This window comes from Lissotriton helveticus, chromosome 8 (genome assembly GCF_964261635.1).
Source record: "Lissotriton helveticus chromosome 8, aLisHel1.1, whole genome shotgun sequence".
Lineage (NCBI taxonomy): Eukaryota > Metazoa > Chordata > Amphibia > Caudata > Salamandridae > Lissotriton > Lissotriton helveticus.
This window is the reverse complement of record NC_136069.1, coordinates 1,338,536,054-1,338,554,210: the sequence shown is the minus strand read 5'-3', so window position 1 is coordinate 1,338,554,210 and position 18,157 is coordinate 1,338,536,054. Positions and strand designations below refer to the sequence as shown.

At 44.9% G+C, this 18,157-nt stretch overlaps 1 pseudogene; it reads left to right on the top strand.

Moving 5' to 3' along the window:
- Positions 1-14,779: 14,779 nt before the first annotated feature.
- Positions 14,780-17,905, top strand: LOC144773893 (purine nucleoside phosphorylase LACC1 pseudogene; annotated as a pseudogene).
- Positions 17,906-18,157: the final 252 nt, after the last annotated feature.

The following is an 18,157-nucleotide window of genomic DNA, read 5'->3' as shown; positions in this document are numbered from 1 at the left end:
TCTATACAGTGTTTTAGTTGAGAAGACTTGCTTCTCAATAGCCAGTGGTTCTTAACATTGTGAAGAGCAATATGCTAATATAATTACTCTAATATCCAATCAGTTTAATGACAATTATAGCTAGATACATATCCACTGCTATTAGTAGTATGCATTGTACTAAAGACATGCTTTATGCACCCATCCTACCATACACCTATCTATCCATTCAGCCTTCCATTAAGAATCTAGCCACTGTTCCATTAGGGATCCAACCATGAATCCACCTCTTCCAGCATCCTGTCCATCCATCCTGCCACCAAGACTATATGTTTGACCACCCATTTACTCATCAATTCATGTCATCTCTCCATTCACCAAGTTATCATCCATCCAAAATCCCATTTGTTCTTCTCTGCATCTATCCATCCATCCCTTCCTTCCAGCATCCGTCTAGTCGCCCCACAACTTCATCCATCCATAACCCACATATCCATTCATTCACCCATCAGCACATTTGCTCATTCATCCATCTACCCATCCATCCATCCTCCTCAAACACATTCAGCCACTCACCCATCCATCCACATCACTAGTCATCCATCCATACAAACATACCTGCATGCATTCATTTACAACCCCTTCCATCCAACCGCCATCAACCCACCCATCCAACCACCCTTCATCTATCGATTAATCTAGTATTCAGTAAATGTATCCATCATTTACTTACCTGCCTACAAGACAAGCAAATTTGCCTACCCATTCATCGAACCATCCATTTGCACAATTATCCTGATATTAAATGCAAGTTTGGATGGTAAAAAAGTTAAGTGAGAAACTTTCCTATAACAGTCTATGTGACTAGTAGTACAGAAAAAGTGTAAACTAACTTAGGGCTTTAAGTGGGCAGGGTCCCGTCACTTTTACAACTGCTTTTTTAAACTTGCTTTCTCAAATTTGCTTGAAAATGCACTATTTATTTCCCCATTCTTTTTTCACCCGAACCCATCTTACGACGGTCGAGCCCTCTCGCTACACTTGCTCGCCACAAGGCACTCATACCGAAACATTTACGCACTTTCAAATATCATCAGCCACCACTGCGATTGCATTGTAATTTTTACACCAGATTGATCTCTGCTTGGCAGCACTTGTAATTTTCAACTGCTTCACAGCAGCAGCTGTAACTGTGCTTTGTCTCTACATGCATTAAACAGTGATTCCGTTCTTCGATGTCTGCACACATGGCATGCACGAGCAGTTTGCTTGGACCACCCCAAACTCTGTTAATCTTCATTTTACTTATCCCCTACCTCGTCACCATTGGCAGCATCTTACCAGATGGGATACCCGCCAGTGACTACGCCACACACAGAACTTAGTAAAATATGCCTTTATTTGTCTGTGAGTAACTGCAAACTCAGCATTCTAAAGCAGCGTTCACTGCAATACACTCTATTCATTACGTCATAGCTCTGCGGAGTTCATCATTGTTAATTCGCAAGACACCACACAAATCAGCCAGGAAAAGGGTTGCTATTTGTCTTTCCGTATATGAAGGTTTTGTTTTGACCTCTTTGTTCATCTTCTGCAGTTTTTAATTACAGCGTGAACTCGTCCCAAAGGATGAGTACTTTAAATGAGCACAAGTTATATTACACACGGTCACATGCATTGTTTAAAGGCACAGGGAAATTAAGTGAAGTGCCCAGAACCACAGGATTGTGAGCCAACACCAAGACTCAAACCGGGTTCCCCAGTTCCAAAGTCGGTATCTCTGACAGTAATGCCACATCCTGGGTAGAGGGCGGCAAGCAAAAGCTGCATGAAAGCTCCGCTTGTGATGGGCTTGAGGTTCTAACAGGACCTTCATCTGAACAAACCCCAGGCTTCAGGTGCGAGCTTCCAGTAGCTCGCCCGCCTCTAAGCAGCACCATCATCTCCCATTTAACTACCAATTAGCGCAATCCTACTCAAGTAGCGCAACCAAAATTTGACTCCCTCATTACCTCCATATCTACACACAGCACAACCACCTCGCTGGTGACTTTCGACACAGACCTGAAAGCCATTTTGCTCTATTGATATAAGACATTGCAATCAACTCTTGGCAAAGACCTCTGCACTACCTCAAACATTTTACTGCTGTATACACACAACTCTTATTCATTTTGTTTTTCTGTAATCTGCCTTTTTGTAATTCTTGACTTTTGTAATTCTTTTTGGTAATATTTGTTAAATTTAAAGCATCTGTAACTTTTTGTGTAACACAATATTTATATTGTAAAGTGCTCTAACACCTTTGGGTAATGTTCACGTTATATAACCGTCTCAAGTGTTCACAAAAGTGATGGCCACAGGTCGCCTCCCATCTTCAAAGGGTGGAAATAGCAATTTTTCCCTACCTCGATAACTGGCTATTGAAGGCAGGCTCGCTACCGTCAGTCATAGATCACTTCCAGATGACAGCAAACCTCCTAACATAGTTGGACTTCTTGAACATTGAGCTGAAGTCACATCTGACTCCTTTGCAGAGACTTCTTTTTAGAGCTGGTCTGAACACAGTGCTGGTCAGGCCCTTTCCTCTGTCACAATGAGTCCAAGACATTCAGGCTATAAATCTGAAGTTTCAAACTCGGGCCTGGATGTTGGTGTGAGCAGCTCTGATATTTCTTGACCTGTGACCTCAAACATGCTGCTTGTCCACTTCACCAGGTAACATGCAGTCTCTGCAGTTGGATCTGAAGTCACAGTGGGCCCAGCACCAAGGGAACCTGGTGGACATAATCCAGGTTTTGGAGAAGACTGCAAAAGATCTACAGTGATGGCTGCTCCCCTTTCATCACCCGGAGCTGACAGTGGTGATGGATGCATCACTGCTGAATTGGGGAGGTCATCTGCGTGAGGTGCAGATTAGAGGGTTCTGGTCTCAGGCAGAAACCTAGCTCCACATACATTGTTTTGAGCTGTGGGCCATTTGCCTGACATTGAAGGCCTTCCTACCCCCATCAAGGGAAGGCTGATGCAGGTTCTCAGGGACTACATCACTGCCATGTGGTACTGCAACAAGGAGGGTGGATGGGATCCTGGGGCCTGTGTGAGCAGGCTCTAATCCTCTGGTATTGGCTTGTGTGTCAGGGGATTTCTTTGATAGTGAACCATGTGTCCATGTGTCAGGACCTTTTAATGCAAGGGCAGACGAACTCAGCTGGCAATGCATGGTGGATCACAAATGGCAGTTACATCTGGAGGTGGCATGGGTCATCTTCCGACATTGGGGAGATGACATCAGTGTGAACCCTGGCTGAATCTTTTCATCATTGTGGAGAACGTGCAGTGTCATAGCTTCTGGGTGTATGAGAGTTCTCTCTAGTAGATGCATTCAGGGTGGAGTGGAGCTTGGGACTCCTATATGCCTTCCCACTACTGCCTCTCCTGCTCAAGTTCTGAAGATCAGAAACGTCTGGGCCAAGTCTTCCTGGTGGCTCTGCACTGATGAAGTACATTGTGGTACCCAGAACTTCTGTGCATGACCATCTGTCTTCTAATCAGGCTACCACTTTGGGAAGATCTTCCATTGCAACAGCAGGGCAGGGTTCTGCTGCTGAACCTGTGCAATCTATATCACCATGCATGGAGATTAAGTGGTGGCAATTGACTGCATTTGATCTACCACCTGAGATTGTGGATTTCATCCTTTCTCCCAGGTGCCAATCCATGAAGTCTCTTTATGCCGTGCACTGGAACAAGTTTGTGGCCTTATGTGAAGAACACAAAACAGACCCTTTGAAACCCAAAATATTGGATTTTTGTTTGTTTTATTTTGGTCCAGTAAGATCTTGCAGTGGGCACTATTGAAGGGTATTTGTTGGCACTTGTGGACTACATCACCTTTTTTTCCAGAAAAACTAATGTTTAGGACCAGGGAGGCCTTTCTGCTAAAACTCATGACTCATTTTCACTTTGACCAATCTATCACTCTCCCAACATTCTTTGCTCTGCCTCTAAAAGAGGAGGAAAGACTCCAATGACTGGATCCCAAAAAGAAATTAACGAAAGGTAAGATGAACCAGGAAAGGACTTTGTCAAGGTAGATAGTCATTTATATTAAAATCTACTACACATTGGCCAAGAACCAGCCTCCAGATTGACTGATAAATGATTCAACCAGGGCCAAAGCTGATACCACTTCATTGGCATGCCAAGTGCCTTGCCCTTGACATATGTCAGGCCATGACAAGTGCCTTGACAGCCAGGTCCGACGGTAAGGGAATTTCACCCATTCTGTCATGCAGGATGTTTTGGTCAGAACCCATTCCACAGATCCTCCACCTGGGAGGTATTGCTTTGGTATATATTCCAAATGTGAGGAATTGGTAGTTAGAAGTATTCATCAGAAGACCAAGGGGCAAATTTACAATGAAAAGGTGCAGCACGGTGCCGCAAGCAATTTTGCTGTGCCAAGCTGGGTCATTGAAAACAACGCAAGGATGTGCTGTATTTACGAGAATGCAGCACACCCTTGTGTGGTCCCCTTTATTACAGACCAATAAACTCCATGAACTGGTTTATAAGAGATGACTCATCACAGATAAGAATCCATTGTATGTGATCAAGTTAATATATTTTTTAAGTTTGATGTGACAATATTCCCACAACTGGTATTCGAACTTGGGCTCTTCTTTTATTTGCTCTCCCCTTGTAAGGACCTTAGTAAATATTTGTTAAAAAATGCGTTTTAATCACATGCATTGTAGCGCATGCGATGTAACATCGCATCTTCAGTGTACCCTCTAAATGGGCTAGATTCTTGTTATGTATGGACCGAATGTTTAATCTATTAAATGAAACCAGTTAGTCTTAGTTGTATAGCTGGAATGCTGAACTCAAATATTGGAAGGTGCTCTTGTATGTGATAATGAAGAAGATGGCTCTGTAATATAAAATATTTGCATAGGATGACATAATGACACCAGTTTATGGGTAAATTACAATACAGTTGAGTCGAGTATATTGTTCACGTTACTGAAACTGCAGGTCTAGTAAAATATTTATTATTTTTTTAGATCTTCCATCATCATGATCTAAGATCTGCTGGGATGGCAAAAAGGCGGCAGCAGTCAATGGTGTTTCAGAGCACTCTATCTTCTCTCTAGAAAATGATGTTTTTTGCATGTCGTCTTCGGCCAGCATATGTTTTCATCCTTTGTTTCTGACCCAAGTCCCTCGTATAAACAGCATTCTAATCTCTTTCTGTCTGATTGGTCCACTGGGGTATCTTTGTTGTCATTGCTTTGTCAAACATCAATGTTGCCTGACTTTCACTGGAGGTTGAGTGAGGGGTTGACGATAAGCTCGCAAAGTAGAGTTTAGCACAGTTTGTAATTTGAGCTTTTTCAAGTGTATCACACTGCACCATTTTTTTTTTAATTTTTCAAAACTTTTATTGTGAAATTAAAATCAGACACATTACACTGTGCAACATAGCAGATCAAACTGTCACATTAAAAAATCCAGTCAAGCATTCGGACACAAGTAGACTACATCTCGCAACAGGCAGGTATATGTTAAGGTTGAAATCGCAGCTCCACTACACAGGGGACCCTCCCCTCATGGGGGGTCACATCTACAGCAATAACATCAGTGGGGAGTGACGGAAGGCGGGGGAGCCAGCCATTAGGGAGGAGGCAGTCACTGACCAGCGCCGGTGGCCGCTGCGGGCGCAAGGCCAGCGGGGAGCGCGGGAGAGGCAGCACCACTGGGGTGGGAACGGGAATGTAGATAGGTCACAAGAGTCAACAGGTCGGGACTTGACGGGTAGTAAATCTCAGAACTCCGACAGCAGAGTCTGACACCGAGAGGCATCCTCCAGCCAGCTCTCAGCTTTAGGAGCAGGTCTACGACCCCAACACATGGCCACCCTACGCCTAGCCAGGACCAGCAGCATCGCAATCAGGCGTCTGGAAGCATCAGGACAGAATTTAACGAAACCAAAGAGGCACAGGGGAGGGTCAGGGTGCACTTTGGTGCTAATAATGTCAGAAATAGTGGAGCAAACCACCCTTCAGAATTCTGAGACCTTGGGGCACAACCGCGCTAGGTGTGCGAAGTCCACGGCAGGGGCAGCGCAATGCATGCAAGTGTCCCTTGGAATGAGCCCGAGCCTGTGGAGCTGAGCAGGGGTGCGATATAACCTGTGCAGATACTTTAAATGTATCAGACTGAGCCGGTAATTGGGTGATAGCTTCTTCGTCTGGTTACAGCAGTATAGCCAGTCAGCCTGCGCAATGTCCATACCTAGATCAGCGCCCCACACCTCACGCGCCTGATCCGAAGAAATAGAGGTGGACGTCAGTGTAAAAGCGTACAGTTACTAATTTGTGCGGGGACGTGGATGTGTACATGAAATCCAGAGCCAGCATGGTGGGTGGGGGCTGAGGGAATGTAGAGTGTAGATTCAGGCAAATAGCACGCAGCTGGTAGAATAAAAGCGTGTCCACCGGGCCCGAGGAGTCAGGGATTGGTGTAGAGGAGCTTGATCTTGCGGATTAACATCTCGCTGAAGCCCATGCGTGGCAATAGGTAGAATAAAAAGGGCCACTCAAGAGTGTCGAACCCCTTTGTAGCGTCCAGCAGAGCAGCCACCGCTGGGAGAATAAGATTAATTTGATGCAAAACCGAAAAAATTGTGCGGAGGTTGTGCGAGGTAGCCCTACTGGGAATAAAACCGGATTGGCCAGGAAGGGCAATGAGGGGCATGAGTAACAGAAGACAGGAGGCTATCAGTTTGGTGAAAATTTTGTTATCAATGTTGAGTAGGGGGAGGGGCACTGGGAATCACGACGGTCCGCAGGTTTGCCGGGTTTGAGAAGCAGTGCGATCAATACCTCATGGAGCGACACCAGGAAGAGGCAAGAATCGAATGATTCATTATACATTGCCGCCAAGTGTGGTTCTAGAAGATCGGCATACACTTTGTAAAATGAGGCTGGAAAGCCATCCAGGCCAGGGGCCTTATCCCCGGGTAAGCTACCGATGGCAGCAAGTATTTCCTCCCTAGAGAACGGTTCATCTAGAAATTTCCGGTGATAGGCCTCTAGCCAGACCAGCTCAATAGGTTCAAAGTATTGATCAAAGGCCTCCCGCGGCGGAGGAGTGCCGGCAGCATATAGCTGTGAAAAAAAGTCCAAGAAACAGGACTTGATTTTCTCCGGGGAGGTAGTCCTACACAAACCACTGTCACTATAGGAAGCAGCTCGTGGTGAGCGAAGGAGATTGGCGAGATACGTCCCGGGCAGTCGCCCTCACCGAAACGACGAGCCCGACGAGCCCGACCCTCCCTATCCAAGAAGGACAGCTCGCGATCCGCCTCCTCAGAGAACTCTGTGTGTTTTTGACGAAGGTCCTTTCAGCCACTTTGACGAATTAAAGCCAGCGTCTCAGGACAGGGGTGTAAATGTAAATGTAAATTGATACTTGTATAGCGCACTACTCACCCGCAAGGGTCTCAAGGCGCTTGTACGAATACCGCTGTGGAACCCATCCTGGCTTTCCCTGTGAGGTGTCCACTCCTGGGCACCCCCAAGGTGGAGGCCAGGCATCCTTAGCGTTGTGGGGGCCGTTCTGGAGATTAAGCAAGCTATTGCCCAGAGTTGCAGAGTGGGACTCCATGATTGGAATAGGCACCGAGGCGGCGAATTGAACCCTGGTCCCGGGCTAGACCTCTGCATCAGGGTCTGCCGCTCTAACCATTGAGCCATTGAGCCAAAGATATGGAAGCCTGAGAGGCTTCCAGATCTTTAATTTCCGCTTCAAGCTTAGCCAGAGTGTTGCGGATGGAGCAGAGGTCACCAGCCTGTTTGGAAATACATTCACCACGAATGACGGACTTAAACCCCTCCCATAGAACCGAAGCAGAGTCCATGGAACCCTTGTTTAAGTCAAAATAATTTAGTTATAGCTGTTTGAATGTCCGCACAAAAGACAGCGTCCCGGAGAGCGTTTGGGGGGAGACGCCAGGTAAATGGACATTGCGGGAGTGGGGAAGACGGAGGCGGATCTGGACCGGCGCATGGTCTGAGAAGGTACGCGTTATGTGTGCTGCGTCGGTGAGCCAGGTCAGGGCATCTAGGGAGGTTAGCCCTAAATCTATGCGCGATCAACAGCCCCTCGCATGTCTTCCCTGGACCGGAATCAAGCATCCTAGGACCGGTTTCTGGCTATCAGCCGTCATCAGCCAGGATACCTTGACTCCAGTGGCGTAGTGAGCACGGGACCCACATCTGGGCATACCCTTCCCACATAGGGCGAACAGCAAAACACACAAGAAGATGGACAGGATGTTGCACAATGGCAAAACATTCACCCCCAGTCACAGATCTGGTTTTAATCTATTGTTATTTTGCTAACCACGCCACCCTAGTTCAGACATGGCCATATGCAAATCAGTCTTGACCCTGTGCCTCATGGGAACAGTCCAGCCCGAACTGCCAAGCCATGTCTTCCCTGGACCGGAATCAAGCATCCTAGGACCGGTTTCTGGCTATCAGCCGTCATCAGGCAGGATAGCTTGTCTCCAGTGGTGTAGTGAGCACAGGACCCACGTCTGGGCATACCCTTCCCACAAGCTGTCCTGGCTGATGAGGGCTGAAAGCCCGAAACCAGTCCTAGGATGCTTGTTTCCAGTCCAGGGAGGTCCTGGCTTGGCAGTTCGGCTGGACTGTTCCCATGGGGCACAGGGTCAAGACTGATTTCCATAGGACTGGGTTCAAACTGGAAGGGCATGGTGAGCAAAAAAAACAATGGGTTTAGGCCCAGATCTCTGTACTGGGGTGAATGTATGACATTGTTCTGCATTCTGTCCATCAATTGTTGTTTTTGCATTTGTTACCCTGAGTGCGACGGGTATGCTCAGACGTGAGTCCCGTGCTCTCCATGCCACTGGAATCAAGCTATCCTGGCTGATGAGGGCTGAAATCCCGAAACCGGTCCTAGGATGCTTGTTTCCAGTCCAGGGAGGACCTGGCTTGGCAGTTCGGGCTAGACTGTTCCCATAGGGCACAGGGTCAATACTGATTTGCATATGGCTGGCTTCAAACTGGAATGCCATGGTGAGCCAAAAAAAGATTGATTTAGGCCCACATCTCTGTACTGGGGTGAATGTATGACATTGTTCTGCATTCTGTCCATCAATTGTTGTTTTTGTATTTGTCACCCTGAATGGGACGGGTATGCTCAGACGTGAGTCCTGTGCTCTCCATGCCACTGGAATCAAGCTATCCTGGCTCATGAGGGCTGAAAGCTCGAAACCGGTCCTAGGATGCTTGTTTCCAGTCCAGGGAGGACCTGGCTTGGCAGATCGGGCTGGACTGTTCCCGTGGGGCACAGGGTCAAGACTGATTTGCATATGGCTGGGTTCAAACTGGAATGCATGGTGTTAAAAAACCAATGGGTTTAGGCCCAGATCTCTGTACTGGGGTGAATGTATGACATTGTTCTGCATCCTGTCCATCAATTGTTGTGTTTGCATTTGTCGCCTTGAGTGGGACGGGTATACTCAGACGTGAGTCCCGTGCTCTCCACGCCACTGGAATCAAGCTATCCTGGCTGATGAGGGCTGAAATCCCGAAACCGGTCCTAGGATGCTTGTTTCCAGTCCAGGGAGGACCTGGCTTGGCAGTTCGGGCTGGATTGTTCCCATGGGGCACAGGGTCAAGACTGATTTGCATATGGCTGGGTTCAAACTGGAATGGCATGGTGTTAAAAAAACGATGGGTTTGGGCCCAGATCTCTGTACTGGGGTAAATGTATGACATTGTTCTGCATTCTGTCCATCAATTGTTGTTTTTGCATTTGTCACCTTGAGTGGGACGGGTATGCTCAGACGTGAGTCCCATGCTCTTCATACCACTGGAATCAACCTATTCTGGATGATGAGGGCTGAAAGCCCGAAACCGGTCCAAGGATGCTTGTTCCAGTCCAGGGAGGACCTGGCTTGGCAGTTCGGGCTGGACTGGTCCCATGGGGCACAGGGTCAGGACTGATTTGCATATGGCTGGGTACAAGCTGGAATGGCATGGTGAGCAACAAAACGATGGATTTAGGCCCAGATCTCTGTACTGGGGTGAATGTATGACATTGTTCTGCATTCTGTCTATCAATTGTTGTTTTTGCATTTGTCACCCTGAATGCGACGGGTATGCTCAGACGTGAGTCCCGTGCTCTCCATGCCACTGGAATCAAGCTATCCTGGCTGATGAGGGCTGAAAGCCCGAAACCGGTCCTAGGATGCTTGTTTCCAGTCCAGGGAGGACCTGGCTTGGCAGTTCAGGCTAGACTGTTCCAATGGGGCACAGGGCCACGACTGATTTGCATATGGCTGGGTTCAAACTGGAATGGCATGGTGAGCAAAAAAACTATGGATTTAGGTTCAGATCTCTGTAGTGTAGTTCCTATGTTCCCAATAGGCTCTGCGCATTGGAATAAAATATCCTATAGATTTGACGTACGACTTAGGTCAACTAGGTCTCTATTGAATATACTAAACTTAATTGTGAGTGCCAGCTAGCTCAGAGGTCACTAGAAACTTTCTCGAATTCACAAGAAGGGATTCGTTTCTGACAACCGCATAAACATGGCACCTTTTTTTCTCCAAGGATAAAAACGTATCTTCAGAGTCATGAAAACAATAGATAAGTATTTCACTCAGTCAATCGTGCATGCTTCGTTTCTACAGAGTTGCAGAGAAATAGTGAGACGGGCGTTTTCAATAAAAAGGTTTATTGAACAGTCTTCTTTCTCATGCAAGAGAACTGAACTGCTACAATCGTTAAGCAGGCTGCAAAGTATAATACGTACAGCGAGAATAGTATTATGAAATAATACTGTAAGAGCATTGTATGGTTTCTAAGCCATCTAAAAATAAATACATAAATACACAGGCTAAAATACTCAACTGGTGCTTCTAAAATACGCCTACACTGCGTACACCTTCATTTTTTTTAAACAAACATTAGATTATTACCACTTTTCTCATTCTAGCGAAATATGGTATGTTGCAATAAGTAAAAGTGCGAGCAACGTACTTATACTCACCAGGTTTCACGGGCCAGCTCCAAACTTCTGTCTGCACTTAAGTTTATTCTTTTCTGGAAGACAGCCGAGTGCTCCAAACCAGCAACATACTTAAAACCAGGATGATGGTGTATAATATTTCTTGTAGATCTGATGTGAGCACAACAGAAGAGCGATTGCATGTCTCGCAGTATGCACTGAACGTTTACTGTCACAGAGTTGTTTTGGTGTGTTTGGAGGAGGTACTTCATTCTAGACGAAAGAGGGGCATATTACCAAGGATTAGCGATATTTATCGCTAACGAGGCTTAGTAACACATTTTTTAACACTAAGCATCACCGGAAATGATCACAGAGATAACTTGCTATTAGCAAGGTTTATCTCAGAAGTGATAAAAATCCTCGCGCTAACTGCCAAATGAGAGATTATCGCTGGAAAACCAACAATAATCTCTCGAAGTTTGGCGTTAGCTTGATAATAGGGGCTCACAAACTTAGCCATGATATTCACCTTCCATAGGATATCATGGCTAAGTCAGGAAAATACCAGGTGTAAAAAAAGCAGCGCTAACTGCGGTTAGCGCTGCTTTTTTTTATCACTAACAGGGTTAGCGAAATCCTTGATAATAGGAGAAATGTCGCTCAACAACATTTCTCCTATTATTTTTCTCAGGAACGCCCCCTTTGCATCTCATTAGAGATGCAAGGGGAAGCATAGAGAGAAAGGGTCCTAACATGCGAATTTGCGTGTTAGCACCCTGTTGCTGATAGGGAGATAATTTTATCTCCGCTTTCTTGGCTTTTAAAGCCAAAAAAGCGGAGATAAATCCCTTGATAATATGCCCCCTAGTCTTTTTAAAGGGGCCATCCAGTGAAAGGTGTCATCCTGGCAGCAAGAGACCTTTTTGTGGATGTTGGATCGGGGAATAAAAACAGTTTTCCACCCGCTGGTTGGCCCATGTGTGTTAAGTGGCACTGAAGTGGAGTACATTGTTTTACCATAGGTCAGACCGGTAGAAACAACAAATAGGGTTGTGGTTTCTATTATAAGCTTGTTAGCCATATGGCTTCCCCCCCCCCCCAGTTTTATATAACGTGAACTCTACCCAAAGGTATTGGAGCCTTTTACGTGAGCACCACTTAGATTACACATTAATTTTATTTGTAGGCACGCGTTGTTTAAGTGAATTGCCCAAAATCACAAGATATTGATCCCACGCTGGGACTCAAACCTGGTTCCCCAGTTCCAAAGTCAAAAGCTCTGCCCTTACACATTGAAGTGATTTGCAGAGAGTAGTGCACAACCCTGGAGCCCATGTTTATAGGTTAATAGTTAGTAGATCAGTGAATTTTTCTTTCCTTTGTGTATTAGTTGGGTTAGATTTGTGCTTTTGATTTTTGTGTGTTCAGTAGAGTTTAGAGTAGAGATAGAGTGAAAGGAATGGATTTAAAAGGGAATTAGTAAGTTTTTTTGTTGTTGTAAGTAGTGGTCATGTGCCTTTTTGTTGGGTGACAAGGCTAAATAAGCATTTGCAATGCAATAGGTCTTGCATTTGCCAGAATTTGAGCTATTGGCATTGTAAATGACAATGGTTTTTTTTAAATCTGTTTTGATAATTAACACATAAATAAAAGGCTTTCTCATTTACAATGGCAATGGCTGAAACTCTTGTAAATGCGAGACTTATTTCATTTCAAAGAAGCGGCCGCCATTGTCCCGGGCTGCTTGGAAAGTGAAAGCGCACAAGGCTCGCTGAATGTTGCAGGAAAGCATGTGGTGCCTGCAGTAGGATAAACCATTAAAGAAAACAGTGCTTACAGTCTAAATAGGATATACTATGTAACAGCAGAAGTAAAAGGGCCAGTGCTCATGGGAGGTTACAAATGAAGACAAGGCGGTACTAAGGAGGGTCTAGCAAGCCTATTAATGAATCAGAAGCCAGCATTTACAAAGGACAATGACACAAGCCAATGAAAAATATGGGTGGAGAGTGGGCTGAGAGTCAACTCCATATTCGAATACAGCATGCCTCGCAGAGCAACGCATGTGCTTCCCAGGCTCGACCTAAAAAAGGGGGGACTGTTTGAGAAGGACGTTTGGGGGTTCATAGTAGTCAGAAAGGTTTTGGTTGAGTCCGAGAGAGAAAGAGAGTGGGGCAAAGGTTCAAAGGAATTTTATTTTGATATATATAAAAAACTGAAAAGAACTTATAGATACACATATGTACATAATACTTGGTAAGGTTTATTGACTGGAGAAAGCCCATCTATTTAGATACCCACACGTGCACAGAAGTAGTAATATTTACATGGTCTGATGTGCACAGTTATCTAGTGGTGAAGTACGCACATTTTTTCATTGCCTTTCTTAGAGTTTTAGTTGCAGTTATAAACTCTTCTGTATATACACACGTATACGTACATAGAAGCAGCAATTATGCCATTGTCTGATATGCACGTCTTTTGTGATGTAATGTAAATTTTCTTCTTATATGAATGTATCAGCTTAGAACAGGAAGCATAGTTCAATGTACCATAACATTTATAACAGCAAATTCATCTCTGTACTGTGAGACCCATAGTTGGACATGCCTGAGTGTACTTTTGTTTTCACACTGTTGTGAGGTGAGTATAGTTGTCATGTGGGGACATTCCAGTTTGGCTGCTTGAACAGAGAAAGATTTTTCACCCATATTTATTTTTTGTATGTGGCAAAATTGTGTTGGGGAGCCATTCTTGAGCATAGGTTCCTTTTTTCTATGTGTTTGTTTATTTTCTTCTTGACGAAGAGTGGTCCTTTGTCATCTGTTCCTTTGCGTCTGGTACAAAGCAGCTTGAAAGTAGATCTTCTGGCAGCTGGTAGCCATTGTCGGGCCCTCAAGGCATGGGAAATGTGTTCTTGTGGTTTTACATGTAGGTAGGATCTGAATTCTCTGTACTTTTCTCATAAATGACAGACGTGAGCTGTGAAACAGCATTAGCATAATCCAGTTTAGATAGGACAAATGAGATGGTGATTCGAACCTGGTGAGGAATCCTAGGTGCAGGAAGATGTGTCACAGCCTTTTAATTGAGAGAAAGCTTGATTTGGCTACCTTGTGCATTCAGTGATAGCTTGGGGTCCATGGTAATTCCGAGGTTTCTTAGGTGTATTGGTGGTGGTCCTAAATCATCAGGCCAGGCGCAGAGAGGGTCTTAGGTTTTACAGGCACCATGGGCTAGTATTCAGTTTTAGAAGCATTCAATTTGAGGTGGCTCCATGTCATCCATTGACCACTGGCCCAGAGACGATTGATGATTTCTGATGTTAAAATGTCCCTTGGGTTTTCCAGCTTCAGAAGTATCTGCGTATCATCTACGAAGCAATAGCAGGGGAATCCTTCAGGTCAATAGGCTTGATTACGGGCTTGTTAGATAAAAAAATCGCAGGCCTGCATTATTGAGTATACCTTTCCCAAAAGGCAACCATTTGGGCATAGTCATAAAATTAGAAATATGTACAAATTTAGAGTTGACAAACCAATATACCACAAACATTGTTAGTGCAGGGTTTACCAATGGGGGTAATGAGGACCAAAACTCTTGCATATTATGGTAATCAGGCAGATTCAGTCATGATTTTTGCACAGAAAGGACAACCACTCACTACAAAGCAAACACAAGCAAATAGTGGTATTTTAATATTGTAGAAATCACATCTGTATTCACTTACCTTCTAGAAAACATGTACAACGTGAAGGGATATAAACTGCATGTGAAGCAATGGGTTCTGCCCATCAAAATCCACATGGAATTTGTGCTTTTTGATCACCTCTTATTTGACCTTTTTACTGTGGGTGAGCCTCACAGCAGGTAACTCACCCACGGTAAACAAAAGGTAAATCAATTGCGCATGTTCACTGTCAGTGTCCTCCTTCTAAGATAAACCGCTGCAACGCACCAAGGGTAAGGGGCTCTTGGCTGATTACATGTGAACATATGCCTGTGCATACGTGTGAGGGCAGCATATGTGAGACTCCTGTCATGTGCCGCCAGATACCTGCACACAGGTAGCCTGTGCAGAAGGGACTCTGCATGAATAGATTTTGACCTGGGGTAGGCCTTATAATGTTAGTGTACACTCATAGGGAAAGTCAGCGTGGTTTACCGTGTTATCTGCAGTGACACTTCATTATACGCCTATGGGGAAGACTGCCATAGAGTGCAGTGTGACTTCTCTTTGGCCCACAAAGACCAGCCATGTATCAAAATGGGGTGGAGCATGTCCATCACAGCCATATCTGAGAGTTCCAAGGAGATATCTGTACAACATATGGGTCATCAAGGATTATCATATTTCTCTGGCTCAGTTTAGGATCAGAGCCCAGGCCTTTTGTCACCCTGCTCTATCCAGTTAATTACATTTCTCTTCAGCAGCAGAAACAAAGGCCTCCCCACACAAAGGGAGCAATTAACAGTGCTTCACACAGATCCAGTGGAGGCAAGGGATGTGGAGGAAGGATCTGCATCCATCAAGCTTCCAGGGACTGAGAAGAAGTATTGAGCTGGTCACCAAGTCAAGTGTCGCAGCCACACTGTGGGAAACATCCTTTACAATGCAACTTTTACCACGCAGTGCCTTTACGATGCAACTTTTACAACGCAAACCATTACAACGCATTGCGCTGGGGGGCGCTCTAGGATAGGGAATAAGTTTAATTTACTGTCCAACACCTTCCCTAGTGCCCACAGGGACTGGAGTTGGAATAGTAAATTAAACTATTCACTATCCAGCGCCCCAAAGCACTATGCGTCGTAATGGTATTCGTTGTAAATACCTCGTTCTAAAGGCATGCGATGTAAAAGTATGCGTTGTAACGTCATACATCCCCACACTGTACACTGTTAAACAGAACATTGAGGAGACGAACTCGAGCGTTATAAAACTCATATTACCATTGCATAGAAAAGCTGTGATGTAGGTGTACATCGATTGTCTTTTTACTGAAGTGTACCAAGTTGGACATGAGATCTTAGGTGTGGACAGCAGCGGTGCAGATGGTCAGCACCTTGCTGGGCTGAGTGATGATTCAAATATTCTCACTTGCCAGCAACTGGATCTCATTAACAGCGACATCTGTATGCACATGGGGAGTTTGCCGGCAAATGGCGAGTTTACCATTCTGAAATCCCCCTTAATCCCAGATAAAATATTCATGCATGGTTTCAGCACTAGAACCGGTGGAATTTCGTACCTTCCCAATCTGACTTCCTTAAACTAATACAGCAGCGGCAAGCGAAGGGATCTGAAAGCAGTGACTGCAGAAAACCTGCGTTGTTTAGCAAAGGCCGTGGGATTTAATCCAGAAACGTTTCACCCTGTGAAGGCTGTTCATGCCAGTGATGTGTGGATCATGGGCAAGACTGAACCTGACAGCTGTGATGGTGTTGTGAGGATAAACCATACATTCACACACTGTTAGCATGGGCTTATTAGAAGTTTAAACGCCATTTTTTACTTTCGTGCTCTGCTTTGCACACATCACGCATTTGCGATATTGTTTAGAGAAAGCTGAGTATTTTGCTTACATGCGAATAAACTTATATTGCTGCATTACTAAGCCACTTTTGCTAGTTTAGTCTGTACAATGTGTGTCGAGACCGGCAAGGTTATCTTGAACAGTGTGGCTGTTGTTCGGACTGATCAGAGCACGTCCTAGCCATAACATATATGCAGCTGTGGCCACCTCTGAGTTTGGCGCGTTTAATAATGCACTGCGTAGGCATGATCACACACACTTGGAGAACATTCGTATGCTGAGAGCTCGTGCAGAACTTGATGTGATCCACTTCTGCTAAAGCCAAGAGGTATGGGGCCGCCTACATATGCCTAAGAAACCTTCTACTAGTTATAAAATAACCTATTAGCTAGGGAGGGTGAAATCTAGGTGTATATTCAACCTGTTTCCATTTAGCATTATAACATGCTTTCTCCCTTTGTATTTTATGGAATAGTAACTATGCTGACAATATTGATTCTGATAATATGTCTTCTTGTATTTGCTAAGGTGCTGCGCTTTAGATCACGGCATTAGAAATAAACATTTCAAACTTGCTTGTGTCTCATTTACTCCCAGTTTTGGACTGATATGAGGGTGTAACGAAAGAGTGTTCTTGTTTTCCACATCACCTGAGGTATGCTAAGTTTCATGTTCTGGGTTGACTAATCATTGGGGTTTTTGCTATAGGACTAAGAACCAATGAGTCACTGATGCTAGTCTGGTAGGGGATCATGGGTACTGAGGTGAGTTTTGGCACACCCTAATTCACTGAGGTCCTAAGTCTCTACGCACAGTTTGGTGTAGGAACAGAATGCCTGCTACAATGGGACAATAACAAATCAGAGAGGTGTCACTTTAGCAGCGCCAGGTGCCGATTGCACACCTTTGCTTTTTTCCGATCCAGTAAAAAAAGTATATGGTGTTGCGCAATCAAGGTAGAAAGGCACACTTCTTGGAGTTGCAATGGCAACAGTAAATTCAATGGTGAACGAATTTGGGTGCAGTATGAAGGACATACTTGCTGCTCTGGGCCCATCTGTTGGCCCATGCTGCTTAACTTTGCCCAAAGAAGAAGCCAGGGCATTCCATGCAATTGACCCAAATTGTGTACGTCTTTTTGAGTCACCAGCACCTTATGTCGACATACGACAGCAACGAGAATTCTTCTGGACCGTGGCGGAATTCCAGCCGAGAATATTCAAGATGATCTCACACTCTGTACCTCATGCAACCCTGATTAGTTTTTTTCAAGAATCCGCGATGGTCTAGATTTTGGAACTCAGATTGGCTTCATATCAGTACAAAATTAAATCTAATCCTCAGCCTTCTAGGCCTCTATCTGTAAATGGTAACCCTGCCCTATCACTGGTCCTCACGGTCAGTTCTGAGTTATATCAAGTACCATGAGCAACTGTGACCAGTCTGTTCTTGACCAGACAAGAGCACATTTGCACTTTACTCAGTTGACACGGTTGTGGAGTCATTGAACATACCTTAATTACACTATTGCATAAAATAAAAAGGTTTTGTTTGTGAAAAGAAAAAAATTAGGAAACACTCTA